The sequence below is a fragment of the Prionailurus viverrinus genome, chromosome C1 (genome assembly GCF_022837055.1).
Source record: "Prionailurus viverrinus isolate Anna chromosome C1, UM_Priviv_1.0, whole genome shotgun sequence".
NCBI classification, from domain to species: domain Eukaryota; kingdom Metazoa; phylum Chordata; class Mammalia; order Carnivora; family Felidae; genus Prionailurus; species Prionailurus viverrinus.
The window spans coordinates 168477573-168493107 of record NC_062568.1 but is presented as its reverse complement, the minus strand read 5'-3'; the positions used below and the strand labels follow the sequence as shown (position 1 = coordinate 168493107).

At 45.0% G+C, this 15535-nt stretch overlaps 1 protein-coding gene across 1 annotated transcript in view; it reads right to left on the bottom strand.

The window, feature by feature from the left end:
* Nucleotides 1–15535, bottom strand: part of FYB2 (FYN binding protein 2) — a 129107-nt gene that overhangs the window by 72233 nt on the left and 41339 nt on the right. The gene's annotated exons all lie outside the window — the stretch shown is intronic.

Here is a 15535-nt window from a genome sequence, read left to right as displayed (position 1 = left end):
ATGCGGGGCTCGAACTCACGGACCGCGAGATCGTGACCTGGCTGAAGTCGGACGCTTAACCGACTGAGCCACCCAGGCGCCCCGAAAATTCTTTTTATTGCTGGCATAGCACCAACTTTCTTTTCTTTTTTACAGAAAACCTCTAGTAATTTAAATATATAATAAAACACTGTTTCTAAATGAGATCTTCAACATTATGTAAGTTCAAGAAGCAAGTCCTGTAAATGCAGGGCTAGTGTTACAGATGATTTACAAAGGAAATGTTCTTTCTTTTTTTTTCTTTTAGTGCTTTCTTTTTATATTTGAGAGAGAGAGAGTGTGAGCAGGGGAGGGGCATAGAGAGAGGGGGACAGAGGATCTGAAGCAGGCTCTGTGCTGACAGCAGTGAGCCCATAGTGGAGCTCAAACTCACAAACCGCGAGATCATGACCTGAGCCAAAGTCAGATGCTCAACCAACTGAGCCAGCCAGGTGCCCCAAAAAGAAATTTTCTAACTGTCCTTGGACCCTTGGAATTGTGTCTTCAAAATCAAGTTTGAATAGTTTGAGTCACGGACTTGGGACCTCCTGTCATGGTTGTTTCTACTTGCCGTGTCTACCCCTCGATGGCACCTCTCTTTTGGACAATAATGTAGTCAACCTCTGTATGAGGCTGTACATTCTAGAGAATTGGCTCACAGAGCTCACTCGACCTGCTCACTTGGTCCAACGGTGACACTGTCCATGGTATTAGCTACAGTTTGTTGAGGTTTGCCATGGGGTAGGCACTGTGCTTAGGTTCGTCATATCCATCTCTCGCTGGCTGTGTGGATGCGAGCAGTCACTTACGACCTCAGAGCTTTAATTCCTTCAGAGGCTCACTGAGGAAGGCTACACGAGGGGAAATTGAAAATTTTTACGGTAAGGTGGCTTTGGAAAATCTAAAGCAGAGCTTCCATTAGGTAGAAAGACCGAGACTTGAACAGCAAAACCTGTTAGCTCTACTTCGGTATTTAATTAGGGAGGTAGGGGCGCCTGGGTGGCGCAGTCGTTAAGCGTCTGACTTCAGCCAGGTCACGATCTCGCGGTACGTGAGTTCGAGCCCCGCGTCAGGCTCTGGGCTGATGGCTCAGAGCCTGGAGCCTGTTTCCCATTCTGTGTCTCCCTCTCTCTCTGCCCCTCCCCCGTTCATGCTCTGTCTCTCTGTCCCAAAAATAAATAAATGTTGAAAAAAAAATTAAAAAAAATAATTAGGGAGGTAGGTCTAAGTTGAAAGCCAAGCTTCTTTCACTTCTTAGTTCAGTGGGCCACCCGTTTTGGAGAGAAGAAGAACAGGAGTAGCTTAGCCAGGAGTCACTCTGTGTGACATTGCACAGGTTCCTGGTGACAAGGGAGCCCAGGCCATCTGATTTCTCAATTATCCAAAGTCCCAAACTGGGCAAATTCCATTTCCAACAAATACTTTTTGTAAGACTACTCTCCCCATAGGGCTTCACCTTAAGAAATCCCCCTCTCGAGGGGCACCCGGGTGGCGCAGTCGGTTAAGCATCTGACTCTTGATTTCAGCTCAGGTCACGATCTCATGCTTGTGAGATTGAGCTCTGCATGGGGCTCCACGCTGAGTGTGGAGCCTGCTTAAGATTCTCTCTCTGTTCCTGTCCTGCTCTTTCTCTCTCTCTCTAAAATAGAAATCAATCAATCCTCTTGAGTGAGAAGGGATTGGTGAGGAGACATGAAAAAAAGACTAGGACTTAAATGCTATTTACCATGGATCTCAGAAAGCATTTATGTAAAGGTTCACAAAAATACACGATACATTTTCAAGGAGGATTTCTTCCACAAGCTATTAAAATTCTGTCTTCTACCTATCACTGCTGAAGCGGAACCACCAACCAAGCCGCTGAGCATCATGGTTTACAGACGACACAGGCTTTGGAAAGACAGATACAGGGTGAAACGCGAGCTTTCCCTGGCCGTGACCCTGAGCGGGTATTTGGGCCTGAGTGTCTTCTTCCTGTAGTCCTGTTTTTCAGGAGAACGAGAGGATGTCAATTCCGCTGTCTGGGGTGGCACTCGGCACAGAGGGTTTGCTACCCCTGCTACCGCCACCTCCACTTTTCCTGCCCCTTCTACTTCTACTCCCTTCCACGAGCCCACGTTCCCGCCACCCGCACTTCAACTTCTACCACCTCGGCCATTAGTTCTTCCACTTCTTCCATTTTAACAGAACCCGCAATCACAGGTTTGTGCATATGTATCTCTAGATGTGATACATATGGTTTAAATGTCTGCAGAGGTATGTGTGTCTATATACACATGTTCATACACACACGCACACACACACACACACACACACACACACGTGCGTGGGGAGGTGTGTAAGCCCAACCTTACCAGCACATGTCATAACCTTACTAATTCGCCTTTGATCTCAACAACAACTCTAGCAAATACAACATCCCCAGCATCACTCAGCGCTGGGCACTAGATATTTCTGTGTTTTCCATCAATGGGTGTATAACCCAATTCTTCCTATAAAGGGCCACCAAACTACGATGACTGATGGTTAATTCTCTGCGTTAACTGGATTGGCCACCAGTTGGGCAAATGAAACGTTCTTTCTGGGAGCGTCCGTGAGGCTATTTCTGGATGAGATCAGCATTTGAATCCATGGAGTCGGTACCACAGATCACCCTCCCTCCTGTGAGGAGACATCATTTAATGCACTGAGGGTCTAAATAGGACAAAAGGTGGAGCAAGGAGGAATTCACCACCTTTTTTTCTCCTGCTGTGTTGATGGAGCTGGGACATCTCATTTCATCTTTTCCTGCCCTTGGACTGGGATTTTTACTACCAGCTCTCCTGGCTCTCAACCACAATACTGTAGTCGCAACCACAACACTGGCTAGGAGTCCTGGGTCTCTAGCCCACAGATGGCACATCACGGGACTTCTCAGCTTCCATTACCAGTGTGCGAACAAGTTGCTCATTATCAATCACTAAATATTATGTACACATTGATATTTATGCACATAATTATCTATGTACCAGATATTATGTGCCTCATTCTTTTAAGTTTATTTATTTGAGAGAGGCAGAGACAGCACGAGAGGGAGAGGGGCAGAGAGAGGGAGAGAGAGGCCCCCAAGCAGGCTCCGTGCTGTCAGCGCAGAGCCTAACGTGGGGCTTGAACACATGAACCGTGAGATCATGATCTAAGCCAAAATCAAGAATCAGACACTTAACTGGCTGAGCCACCCAGGTGCCCCAATGTGCATAATTCTAATATAGAATACACAAATATTCCGTAACTCCCGCTGGTCCTGTTTCTTCGGAGAACCCTGATACAATGACCAAGTAAATGCTATTGAAGTGCTGTGTAACCTCATACAATATGCTACGAGAGCCAGGCATAGTCCCTAGTTCATTGCTCTTTTCCTCTGGACTACAGGTCACTCTAGAATCAAGGAGAAATTGAAAAATGGGAATAATGAAGCATAGCACGATGGTGAAGGTCAAGGAGCTTATGAGTGGGTTTTGGAGAATATTTTTCAAAACTTTGTAGGCCGATCCAACAGTTTCACAGATTAATTCTTCTCCACGTCATTTCTATGGGGGAAAATGTGTTGGGAGTATCACTGTACTTTTCCGTGCCTGACATTATCACCCATAAAATAAGAACAGTATTCTATTACTTAACCTATGTTTTGAGGTGATGGTGCAATCGATGAAACCATTGTGAACTTGGGCATGGCTTTCTGAAAGCACGTTGCCTTCCAATGCCACCGCTAAAGCAGGTTCTTCCGTAACCAGCGGCAACTTCTGCAGCATGAAACAAAACGACCTGAAGCCCTCATTTTCATCAGCAAGGGCAACTTTTAAGGTATCTGCATTTCAAATTTCAGGGTGTCCCTTTCAGGTGGCCGGAACTTCCAACCCCAGCTGTTTTACAAAAAGCGAGAGTGGGCCATCCCCAGAGCTAGAGGCAGGCTTTCGGTAGCAACCCTGTTTCCCGACTCCAGCCCGTCGGCGGCACTAGACCCTGTTACAGAGCCCCCTCCTACCAACAAACAACAAATAGCTGCAATTTATCAAGTGTTTACAACATTGCCGGGCACCTCTGCAGAATTACAGATATTCATCTCAATCCTCGCAGCCACCCTAAGAGGGAGGATTTATTGATTTCACTGTCTCCCATGTGAGGAAATGGGAGGCCCAGAGATATTAAATTACTTTTCCAAGATCACACAGCTTGTGTGTGGGGCTCAAAATAGGAATCTGAGGTTATCCGACCCAAAGTCTGTGCTCTTAACCCTTCACAACATACTCCCTGGATCTTCTGATTTTCAAGACTGCAAAAGCACTCAATTTAAACAGACTTCAATTACGCGGCTGATGAGAAGTAGCAGATCTTCTTCCTGCTTTCAAATAATTTATAATTTAGACAGGAAGGTGAAAAACGCCCAAGAGTCTGGAAAACAACAAAAGTAGACTGTATATGATGAGTCTCAAAATGAACACCCTCTAAGTCCATTCTACGATTGAACTTCTGCCCAACATCTGCCCAACTATTGCATCCCTCACTGTGCCACACACACCCAGCCACCATACGTTCTAAAATGTCGGATTACCTGTGGTTCCTGCACACACAAGGACACTTCCTGCCTCAGTGTTTCTGCATATGTGGTCCTTCTGCTTGCCATATCCTTACCCCCAATGGCCGCTTCACAAACTCTGACTTATTCTTTAAAATATAAATTGTCGGGGCACCTGGGTGGCTCAGTCGGTTGAGCGTCCGACTTTGGCTCAGGTCACGATCTCGCGGTCCGTGAGTTCGAGCCCCGCGTCGGGCTCTGTGCTGACTGCTCAGAGCCTGGAGCCTGTTGCAGATTCTGTGTCTCCCTCTCTCTCTGACCCTCCCCCGTTCATGCTCTGTCTCTCTCTGTCTCAAAAATAAATAAATGTTAAAAAAAATGATTAAAATATGAATTGTCATGGTCTCTGTTCCTTCTGCATCTATTCTCCACAAAGTGGTCGGTATGATCTTCTAAAAAGAGGATTGGAACCTTGTCACAGACCTGCTTAAGACTTCTGAGGTTTCCTGTGACTCTTAATGAAAAACAGCGACAACGACAAACCATCAGCCGCCTCCCCTTTATGATCTCACTTCCAGCAACTTCTCCAACCTCCTGTTCAACCATTCTCCTGCTCTCCCATGACACTCTAAGCGCGCTGGCCTCCTTTTTGTTGTCCAAGGACGTCATGCTCTCCCCCAACTCAAGGGCTTTGCAAATGCCGTTCCTCCCACCTGGAATGCCTCTGTATGGCCAGCTCTTTCTCAAGTGTCAGGTCTCCCCTTACACACTGCCTTCAACAAAGTCCTTCTCCTTCCTTTTCCAAATAACCCTCTCCCCCCCACTTCTGTCTACACAACCTTCGGGTGTATACAATTCTCAGTAGTCGTCCTAATCTTTAAGTCATTTCATTACTTTTGTAAGTTTAATTTTTTTCTCTTTTGCTCTGTGATTGTATGTATCGCTCACTGCTGGGTCCCTAGTTACAAAGACAATGCCTGGCACATTTTTTTGGAAAAATGTTTGTTTGTTTATAGAAAGAGAGAGTATGAGCAGGGGAGGGGAAGAGAGAGAGGGACACAGAGAATCCCAAGCAGACTCCGTGCTCACCATGGAGACTGACTCGGGTCTCAATCCCAGGACTGTGAAATGGAGCCGAATATGGGGCACGATCTCACGACCATGACTTCATGACCTGAGCCTACATCAAGAGTTGGCCAACGTAACCAACTGAGCCGCCCGGGTGCCCCACAATGCCTGGCACGTTATAGGCTCCCAATGATCTGGATCCTCCTCCGATGCTCACAGAAATACTGAAAACTCCTACAAAGACAGACAGATGATGTCACATCATGAATATGTTCACTTAGCTCCCCCTCCGTGCCAAGCACTGTTCTATAATACAAAAGCCAACGACAGACAAGGTCCTTGAACTCAAGACTCTCATCGTCTAGAATAACAAAGAAAATAAACCAGAATAATTATTTGAGGCATTAATAAGTAATAACAGAATAATTTAGCAGGCCTCTGTATGGAACAGATGGCACATTGGGAGAGGAGACACAAGTCTGGTCCAGGAAGTGGGCGCGTATTTATCATTTTGTCTTACATTTCGTCATCATTTGCTTATCTGACTTTCTTCCCAAGTAAAACGTATACGTCTGAGAGCAGAGACTTTGTTTTGTTTTCTGTGACATTATCAGCATCTAGAACTATGTCTGGCACATACTTGGGGCTCAAAAAACGTTCACTGACTGACTGATGGACAGAAAGAATCCTGGACGATGAAAAGGAGCCATCTAAAGATCTTGGAGATCACTCCTTAACACAGGAAGAAGCAAACATGAGTGATCGGTGAGAACATGCTTGCTGTGTTTGGGGAGAGGCCAGAAGGCCAGTCAGTGGGCTGAAGACAGTGAACAAGGGAGAGAGGGAGTTAGGAGGGGAGTCTCCAGAGTACAGAGCAGCTAGAACATGTAGGACTTTCTTGGCCTTGGTAAGGAGTTTGAATTTCATTCAAAATGTCAACTGGAGGGAAAGTGCTCAGTGATTAGTTTGGTTAAATAACTATGGAATGCAAAGTGTAACAGGCCCACAGAAGGTAAAGAAGAAAGGACTGCCTTCCGGAAGGGCTAAAAATAACGACAAGCTTCTTGGTAGTGTCACTTGAAGCTGATGGCTAGAGTGAGAAGGAGCAGAGGACAGATTATTACATGTGAGTCCATATCTTCACATGGCAGGAGCCCGCCCATGATACACAAGGGCAAACAAAGAGCTCAGATTGTCTTAAATTATTCAGCTTTAATATTAGCAGGACATGATATTGGACATGCAGATCAATGCAAAATATACAGATGACAGAACCTGAGAATGCTTTGTTTATATAAAAGTTCACGGACGGTGAAAGTTTATCTGTCTATCCTTCTCCTTATCAACCTGTCATTCAATTAGCCCATCACTTACTCAGTTATTAAGTAATTATTACTTGCATGTCTACTTCCTGGGGAAACAAAAGCGAGAAAGACAGACAATCGTGGAATTTAGAATCTAACAGATATCTCCAAAAATCTCTCATGTTACAAAAATTCTGAGACAGGGTGGTGTAGTTGAAAATCCTTATAAATATCTAGTCCTCAGTTTGCATCCCAGATAAGCTCTGTATTATCATATACTTAAAGTTTTTTTTTAATGTTCATTTATTTTTGAGAGAGAGGGGGGAGAGAGAGACAGAGCAAGCACAAGCGGGGTAGGGGAAGACAGAGATGGAGTCCCAGAATCCAAAGCAGGCTCCAGGCTCCAAGCTGTCAGCACAGAGCCCAATGCGGGGCTCGAACTCACAAGCTGCAAGATCATGACCGGAGCTGAAGTCGGCTGCTTAACCGACTAAGCCACCCAGGTGCCCCTGTATTATCTTACACTTTAGAGCAAGTCATGAAATGTCTCTGAGCCCTTGGTTTCTCATCTACAAAATGAGAATATGAATTTTGCCCTCCTAAGATGATCATGGGACTGAGTCTAAAAGATACAAAGGGCTAAGGAATGCCCAGCACGTGGCCATAGTTTCCATTCAACCTTTTCGAATAAACCTATGTACAAAAATAGGCTCTAAGTCTGCGACTTTAGTGTCTAATTTCTTCTAAATCATGAATTTTTCCAGCTTATCATTCGAATGCCACTCAAGAGAGATGAGACTTGTTAACACTTCGATACTTTAGCTCTACCCTGGCCAGCCTCCCTCACACGGATCTTTCTACAGACAGAAAAAGAAATCTTAAGGCAGGAAAGGTATTCGAGAACACCTGTGTGGACAATGTCAAGGCTTAATGTGTAGAGCAGACCACGAGTCTTAAAAGTTTCCCTCTTTGGTCATAGGTTAAGGTCTAGTGTGAATCCTCTGTAAGGCAGCCTGGAGGGCTGGTTCATAGGTGGTACTCTGAAACATGCAGACAAGGTCAAATCCTGGTACTGATGATCCAGCTGTATCATCTCGAAATCCTTAACCTGATTCTATGGTCAGGGAGTCCACTAACCACCAATTTCACAGGGTAGTTATGGTTGGAAGCTTTAAAATGAGAGAGTAGACATTAAGTACAGGGCACAAACCTCCGTCCGTGACAAGTGCTCAATAAACAGAACCTACAGGTGAACTACTCTTTAAAGGAGGAACACTTGAAACTATGATAGAGAAAACCCCCAAACACGTGTTCTTGCCACCAACGCCCTTGGAAAGACAGGCCTAAACAGTGGCCTTGCTGTGTCCCTGAAATCCAATTAAAAAGGGATAAGAAGAAGTTCCTGAAGTGGCTTGAGCTGAAGCCACCTGAACATTCTAGGTCTATGACTTCATAAGGCACAGGCTTCAACAAATTCCCTCTCCTCATTCTTGCCCCGTGGTGATTGAATTAAGCACGCTGGGATGTCAGGGCCCACCTTCACCTCCCAGATACCATCAGGAGGAGCCCGTTTTGCTGTTGGTCAATCAGAGCAGGTCTATACCAGTCTGGACTACCTGAAACGCCGCCATTCGAGAAAGAGCACTGTAGTTGCAAACAACATAAAAACTAGTCCTAAGAAGTTCTGGTCTTACATGCACAAAGGCACAAGGACATGTTGTTTTGTTTAAGTAAAAAAACAATCCCAAATAGCTTTCAGGAAGGGTCAGTCTTGTACTGAACGCTGAGCATGTGCCAAGCACTCCACACGTGTTAATGCCAACAATGATGGAAACAGCAAAGCACCTAGAAACTCTCTCATATCCCTCTTTTGCCCTCTTATCTCCTTCTCTACAGCTGATCCTGCAGTCACTGCATTTCCTCCACAACACATCTGGAGTCCCTTCATTTTGTTAAATCTCCATTTCTACCACCCTGTCCATATCAAGCGATTTAATCTCCTTCTCAGTTTCCTCATCTATAAAACTGGATATCATCTACCTCTTCAGACTGTCATAAATGGAACCATACGTGTGAAGAACTTAGAACACGTAAAATATGAATGCTGATTGCTTGCATTTGTTGTTATCGTCACTCTTTTGTTGTTGCAATGGCTTCTGAAGCTGTCGTTCTGTTTCTACCGGTCTCCATACTAAGTTTATTATTTATACAGCATCCCAAGTGATCTTTACAAAATAAATGTCAGCACATGTCACTCCCTGGCATAAAACTCCCGTGGCTTCCCAGCATATTTAGAGCAAAATCCAAATTCACTCCATGGCTCTCAAGACCATCACTGCACCAGCCCACTGTGCTCCCTCCTTGCTGGTTCTCTCAATGTGCAGATGGAGTTCTCCCTTGAGACCCCATTCCCTCTCCTGGCATGTCCATCTCCTAGACCTTTCATGACTGCGTCCCTCATCATGCAGATCTTATCCTGAATGTCACCACGTCTGGCCTCTCCTGATCATCCTACACTTCCTATATCCTAGTTACTATTCAAATGCTCTCGTTAATTTGCTTTATGGCACTTACCACTATTCAAATAAAGACTACAGACGCATTTTGCTTGACCACCGTGGGCTTGTTCTGTTATTATCAGTATTTTACGTGAACGCCTTAGGTAAGGCATTTATTCCCATTTCCACAGGATCTATCCCTCCCCGTCATGTAACGCATGTCCTAGATGCAGCAACATAATCCGCTCAGCCCTAGAAGACATCTGTGTTTCTCACTCTACATGGGGTAGAAATACCAGAATGCAAATACAAAAGCATGTTCCAAAATATTAGGATGAAAGAGATCATCAGGAATATTCAAAACAAGCTTATGTTATCTTTTAAAGACTATCCTTAAAATGAAGACACAAAATCAAAAAGTTCAGGAGAGAAAATGGTGGACTCCTGGGACCCACCCACAGACCCTCACCTGCGAAACACCATACTGTATGAATCTTCTCTCCTGAAGTAAGCAGGCTCTCTCTTTTTTAGTGTTTGAGTCAGAGATTTCCTGAGTCAGGACTACCCCCTGACACTTCTTAATGGGAGCAAAGCCATATTTATAGCTAATGAATAAAATATTAGCCAACTCTGCTAAGTACTGACAGAGACCCAGTGCTAATTGCTGCCCTGGGAGTAACCTGCTTTGCTCACACAAATAGGGGCTGCTTAGTCAAGAGGGATGCCAGCCAGCTTGGCTCTCCTGAAAGAGTGATGACAAAGAACAACCTCCAACGAGTCATTCCGCTGTTGGGAACTAACGAGATATTTATTCCAGAGATAACAAGGAATGGAAAGGCCAAGGTTGAAAAAGCAAGACTCACTAAGCATCCTCTGTGTACTCCACGCTTCATATGTGTTATTTCATTTAGTCTCCGTGATAGTCAGTGAAGAAGTATTATTGTGTCCACCTTACAGATGCATATAGCAAAGCTCTGAGCTGTCACAGGTGGAGAGGAAGCACTTGACTCTAGGGAATGTGACAGCAGACTTGACCACGTTGCATTAAACAATGCTGCTTCTCATCTTTAACACACAACACAGAGGTTCAAAAGTCAGTGGCTACTGTAAATGCGCTGAGTTTCTAACAAGATGATTAAAACATATATCCATAAAAGTACAGCTACGGACTCCTGTTTTGTGAATAATGGTTGAAAACGATGAAAGTTTTATTTAACACAATGTATCCCTTAGAGGTCTTAAGAGCAGTCACGTAAGGAAGGGGTCAAGACCCTGTTTACAGTACCAGTGAGTAGATCTTGGACAGATGGCTAGGGGTAGGAAGGTCATTTGTGGTCCCAGCCCAACTCAGACTTTTGAACACAGAAGACAAATGTGTCACATGTGTGTATGTATATGTACCTGCATGTAGGAAACCTTTGTCTATACAATTCCATATTCTCAATGTATGTAAGAGGGCTTGGCATATAAATCAATAAACATAGGATGAATGAATAAAATGTGCCTCAACAAGAAAAATACGGGACTCTTCTGGTAATGAGCTCACCATCAAAGGATTTTTTAAGAGACTAAGTTTCTGAGCATGGATTCTTGCCTTTGGAGGGGGGTTCAACAATAGCCAAGCAAGCTTTATTGAACACTCTGTAGATGCTTGGCATTGCACTCAACACCCTACAATCGTTATTTAACATTTGCCATACCGGGCGCCTGGGTGGCGCAGTTGGTTAGGCGTCCGACTTCAGCCAGGTCACCATCTCGCGGTCCGTGAGTTCGAGCCCCGCGTCGGGCTCTGGGCTGACCGCTCAGAGCCTGGAGCCTGTTTCCGATTCTGTGTCTCCCTCTCTCTCTGCCCCTCCCCCGTTCATGCTCTCTCTCTGTCCCAAAAATAAATAAACGTTGAAAAAAAAAAATTTAACATTTGCCATACCTGTATGAGTTAGATCCTATCAGCCTCCCACTTTACGTGAGTAGAAACTAAGGTCTGCAGAGGTCAAGGCATTTGTCCAAGGTTATGCAGGTGTTAAGTGGTAGGCCTCGGACTAAAACCCCAGACTTGTTAATATTACGCTACGTGGCCTGCTACATCCAACAATTGCCAGGTCCACTCCCAGTAATGAGACCCAATGTATTGCTTTGAATCTATTATTTGTACTGAAGATCAATACCATGAACGTGGAAGACGTTCTTTCCAAACAAGTGCCAGTTTCCATGGAAGTTGTATCTAACGCTGTTCAGCATCATTGCATTTACGTGTTTGAGCTAACACATCACTGGGGCGCCTGCGTGGCTCAGTCGGCTAAGCGTCTGACTTTGGCTCAGGTCATGATCTCACGGTTCACTGTTCGAACCCCGTGTCGGGCTCTGTGCTGACAGCTCAGAGCCTGGAGCCCGCTTCCGATTCTGTGTCTCCCTCTCTCTCTGCCCCTCCCCTGCTTGCACTCTGTCTCTCTCTCAAAAATAAACATTAAAAAATTTTTTTAAATAAACTAACACATCACTGACCAGCTAAAGTCCCGACTTCTCAGCCCGGCACCTAATTAACTTTAGGATCCAATCTCAGCTCTTACTCTTCCACATCAGAATACTCTGTTTATCCCCCACTTTTGTACTACTGCCTTGTTTTCAGTCACATTCTGTCTCTTTCCTGAGCATCCCTGGGTCCATCCATCCATCCATCCAGTCAGGAATGTGGTGATTTCTGGAAACAGTACCCTGCTCTCACCCACTGTACAGTCTCACAAGAGGGAATAAGCATACCTGTTTAATCCTGACCCATCATGCAGTAGCCATCCCAAGAGCTTTCATCCTCCATGAAGCCGCCCCTAAGTATGCCCCTTTTGCTTTGTACTTGTACATCACCATGGCCCCTACTGTAACTGCGGTACAGTGAACCTCGTTTCTGATGATGGTCGGGTTCTGAAGTCAGTGTGAAAGGACCCAACGGTCCAACTGCCCTTCCAAGTCTCTCAGGAAGGAGGTGTCACATTAGAGACTCCCCACTGTTTCCCAATATGTGGCCAGCAAGCGAATTTAGCCTCCATATTGAAACAGACCGCTGCCTTTGATGAAAGTGCCAGAGAAGAACTCAGCTGAGGTCGGAGGCAGACCGTAGGAAGAATGCGTATCTGGTTACATACCTCCATCACAGCACACGTATCATCACGTTGAGATGCTCACAGAAGGTGATCACGAGGGAACCAAGATTGACTCAGTGCACAGCAAAGTTATATTGTCCCCTCAAACGGTCACCCTGGGGCCCGTGTTCATTGAGTAAACAGTACAACTCATTGCCTCAGCTGTCTAAATTGCTTTTTCTCTTTCACAAAAATGCTCCACTCACCTTCCCTGTGCTGTCATTTAACTCTTTCAACTGGGCAGCTAAACTAGGAGTTCCTGGAGCAGGTGGACCATATGCCCAACACCAGATGGTCAATTCCTTGGGGAACAAGACGGTCTCATCTTTCCAAGATTTGGCTCCTGTTTACCTCCACAATACCATTTCTTTTCATTCCAAACTACCCTTCCCACACCAACTCTACTAACCTATTTCTAGTTTTCACAGATAACACCCGTTTCCTCACAGCTCCTGCCTCTGCCTATAGTGCCCTTCCCCACATCATCCAGCCAATGTCTATCCTCAGTACTCCCGGTGAATGTTTCCTCTTCAGTGACAGGCTGATTGGATGTACACCCCTATTCTTCACTCCTTCTTGGATCCCTGCCCACCCCCCCTTTTTTTAGGTAAAGTTGTGGTGTCCTCCCACGCTGAAGCTGGGCCACGTGACTTGCTTTGACCAATAGGATGTGAGCAAATGTGATACAGCAGAGTCTGAAAAGTGTGTGCGCAACTGGGAGGGTCTTGCTTGTCTGCTGTGACTGTAGGTTGTTCCTCAGCCAGTTTGCTGGAGGGTGAGGCAGACGGTGTGAAGTCAGGTTGCCCCACTCATGCCAGCCAAGGCAATCCTACATCCGCCAGCTGCAGGCTGACCCCCAGACAAGGGTAGCAACCCCAGTCAGTATCAGGTAAACTGCCTAGGGAATCTGCAACATACTAACACCACCAGCTGAGCCCAGCCCAGATCAGCACCTACCCACACCTTTGCTGTATGCTGTTGATACTTTGTTGTGTATTATGGAGTATGACTGTAGCAATAGATCACTGATACGTTTTCTATAAAGGCTTCACTGACCCCTCCCAAGGACAAGTGAGCACTCCCGTATTTGTGCAACCTCTAAATCTTGTACATTCCTCTATTAGGAAAATTAACACATTCTAGTCTTATAAACGTTTGGTAAATAATGTGGGGATTGGTTTTTATGTTGGCCGCTTCTTCCAAGGCTGACCTTCTTGAGAAAAGGAACCTATTTGTGAGGGAGGTGAGGTTGATACAATCAAAAGAGTTTGGGCACACCTGTTCGTACAGCCATTATGGAAAAGAGGATAGGGGTTCAATTAAGAATTGACCTGTCATGGGGCACCTGGGTGGCGCAGTCGGTTAAGCGTCCGACTTCAGCCAGGTCACGATCTCGCGGTCCGTGAGTTCGAGCCCCGCGTCGGGCTCTGGGCTGATGGCTCAGAGCCTGGAGCCTGTTTCCGATTCGTGTCTCCCTTTCTCTCTGCCCTTCCCCCGTTCATGCTCTGTCTCTCTCTGTCCCAAAAATAAATAAACGTTGAAAAAAAAAATTAAAAAAAAAAAAAAAAAAGAATTGACCTGTCAGGAGCACCTGGGTGGCTCAGTCAGTTAAGCGTCCGACTTCAGCTCAGGTCACGATCTCGCGGTCCATGAGTTCAAGCCCCGCGTTGGGCTATGGGCTGATGGTTCAGAGCCTGGAGCCTGCTTCCAATTCTGTGTCTCCCTCTCTCTCTGCCCCTCCCCTGTTCATGCTCTGCCCTTGTCTCAAAAATAAATAAACGTTAAAAAAAAAAATTAAAAAAAAAAAAAAAAGAATTGACCTGTCATATGATCCAGCACTCCCACTCCTGGGTATGTATCTGAAGGAAATGACATTGCATCTTGAAGAGGTATCTCTACACTCCTGTTAATATTGCAATAGGCAAGATGTGGAAACAACCTAAGCGTCCATGAAAAGATGAATGGATAAAGATGTGCCCTCTATGTACGGCAGGATGTTATTCAGCCACAAGAAAGGAGACAATCCTGCCATCAGTGACAACATGGACGGACCTTGATGGCATTAGGAAAAGTGAGATAAATCAGACAGAGAAAAAACAATTATTGTATGGTATCACTTAGATGGGAAATCTAAAAAAACAAAAAAACAAAACGAAACTTGTAAAAACAGAGAGTAAAGAGTGGTTACCAGAGGCTGAGGGGTGGGTGAGGTGGGGAGATGCTATTTAAGGTACAAACTTATAACTAGTAGATAAGTTCCAGAGATATAATGTGCAAATAGTGACTACAGCAAAGAGTGTTTTATTGTAAATTTTAAAGTTGCCAAGAGATGAGATCGTAACTGTTTTCAACACAAAAGAGAAACGAGAATTACACGAGGTGAAAAAGGCACCAGCTAACTACTGAAGCAGTCATACTGCAATTTACAAATGTGTCATACTAACATCTTGCACACCTCAGACTTACACCATCTTCTATTTCCATTATATTCGAGAGGAAAAATAGTTTGGGCATCTACAGGTTAGAATCATGGTTCTGCAAATGGCCAAACTTTCTGAGCCCAAGTGTCTTCGGCTAGACAATGAGGACAGTGGCAGCCATTTTGCAGCCTTGAGAAAAAGAAGTGAGAAAATCTGCATAAAGTAGCCAGCTCAACGCACGACACCTCAAAGGGCTGAACAGATAGTATTTGGTCGAGTGAATTAATGAACTGACACTTCCATGGCAAAATTCTTAGAACAAGTACAACAAAAACAGAAGGTCCTCTGTCCCATTACCGATTCCTAACATCACGCCAGCTGCCCACAGCATTCTGTAGCCTCTAATTCAATTTATTACTATGGAAGCTGATGTTTCAATTTACTGAACCCAACTGTATCATAAATAAAAGTCCCTCAGAGGACCATCTTTGCAACTTCTTGTCAGCACAGCAGTTAAATGCAGTTTATTTAATCTCTC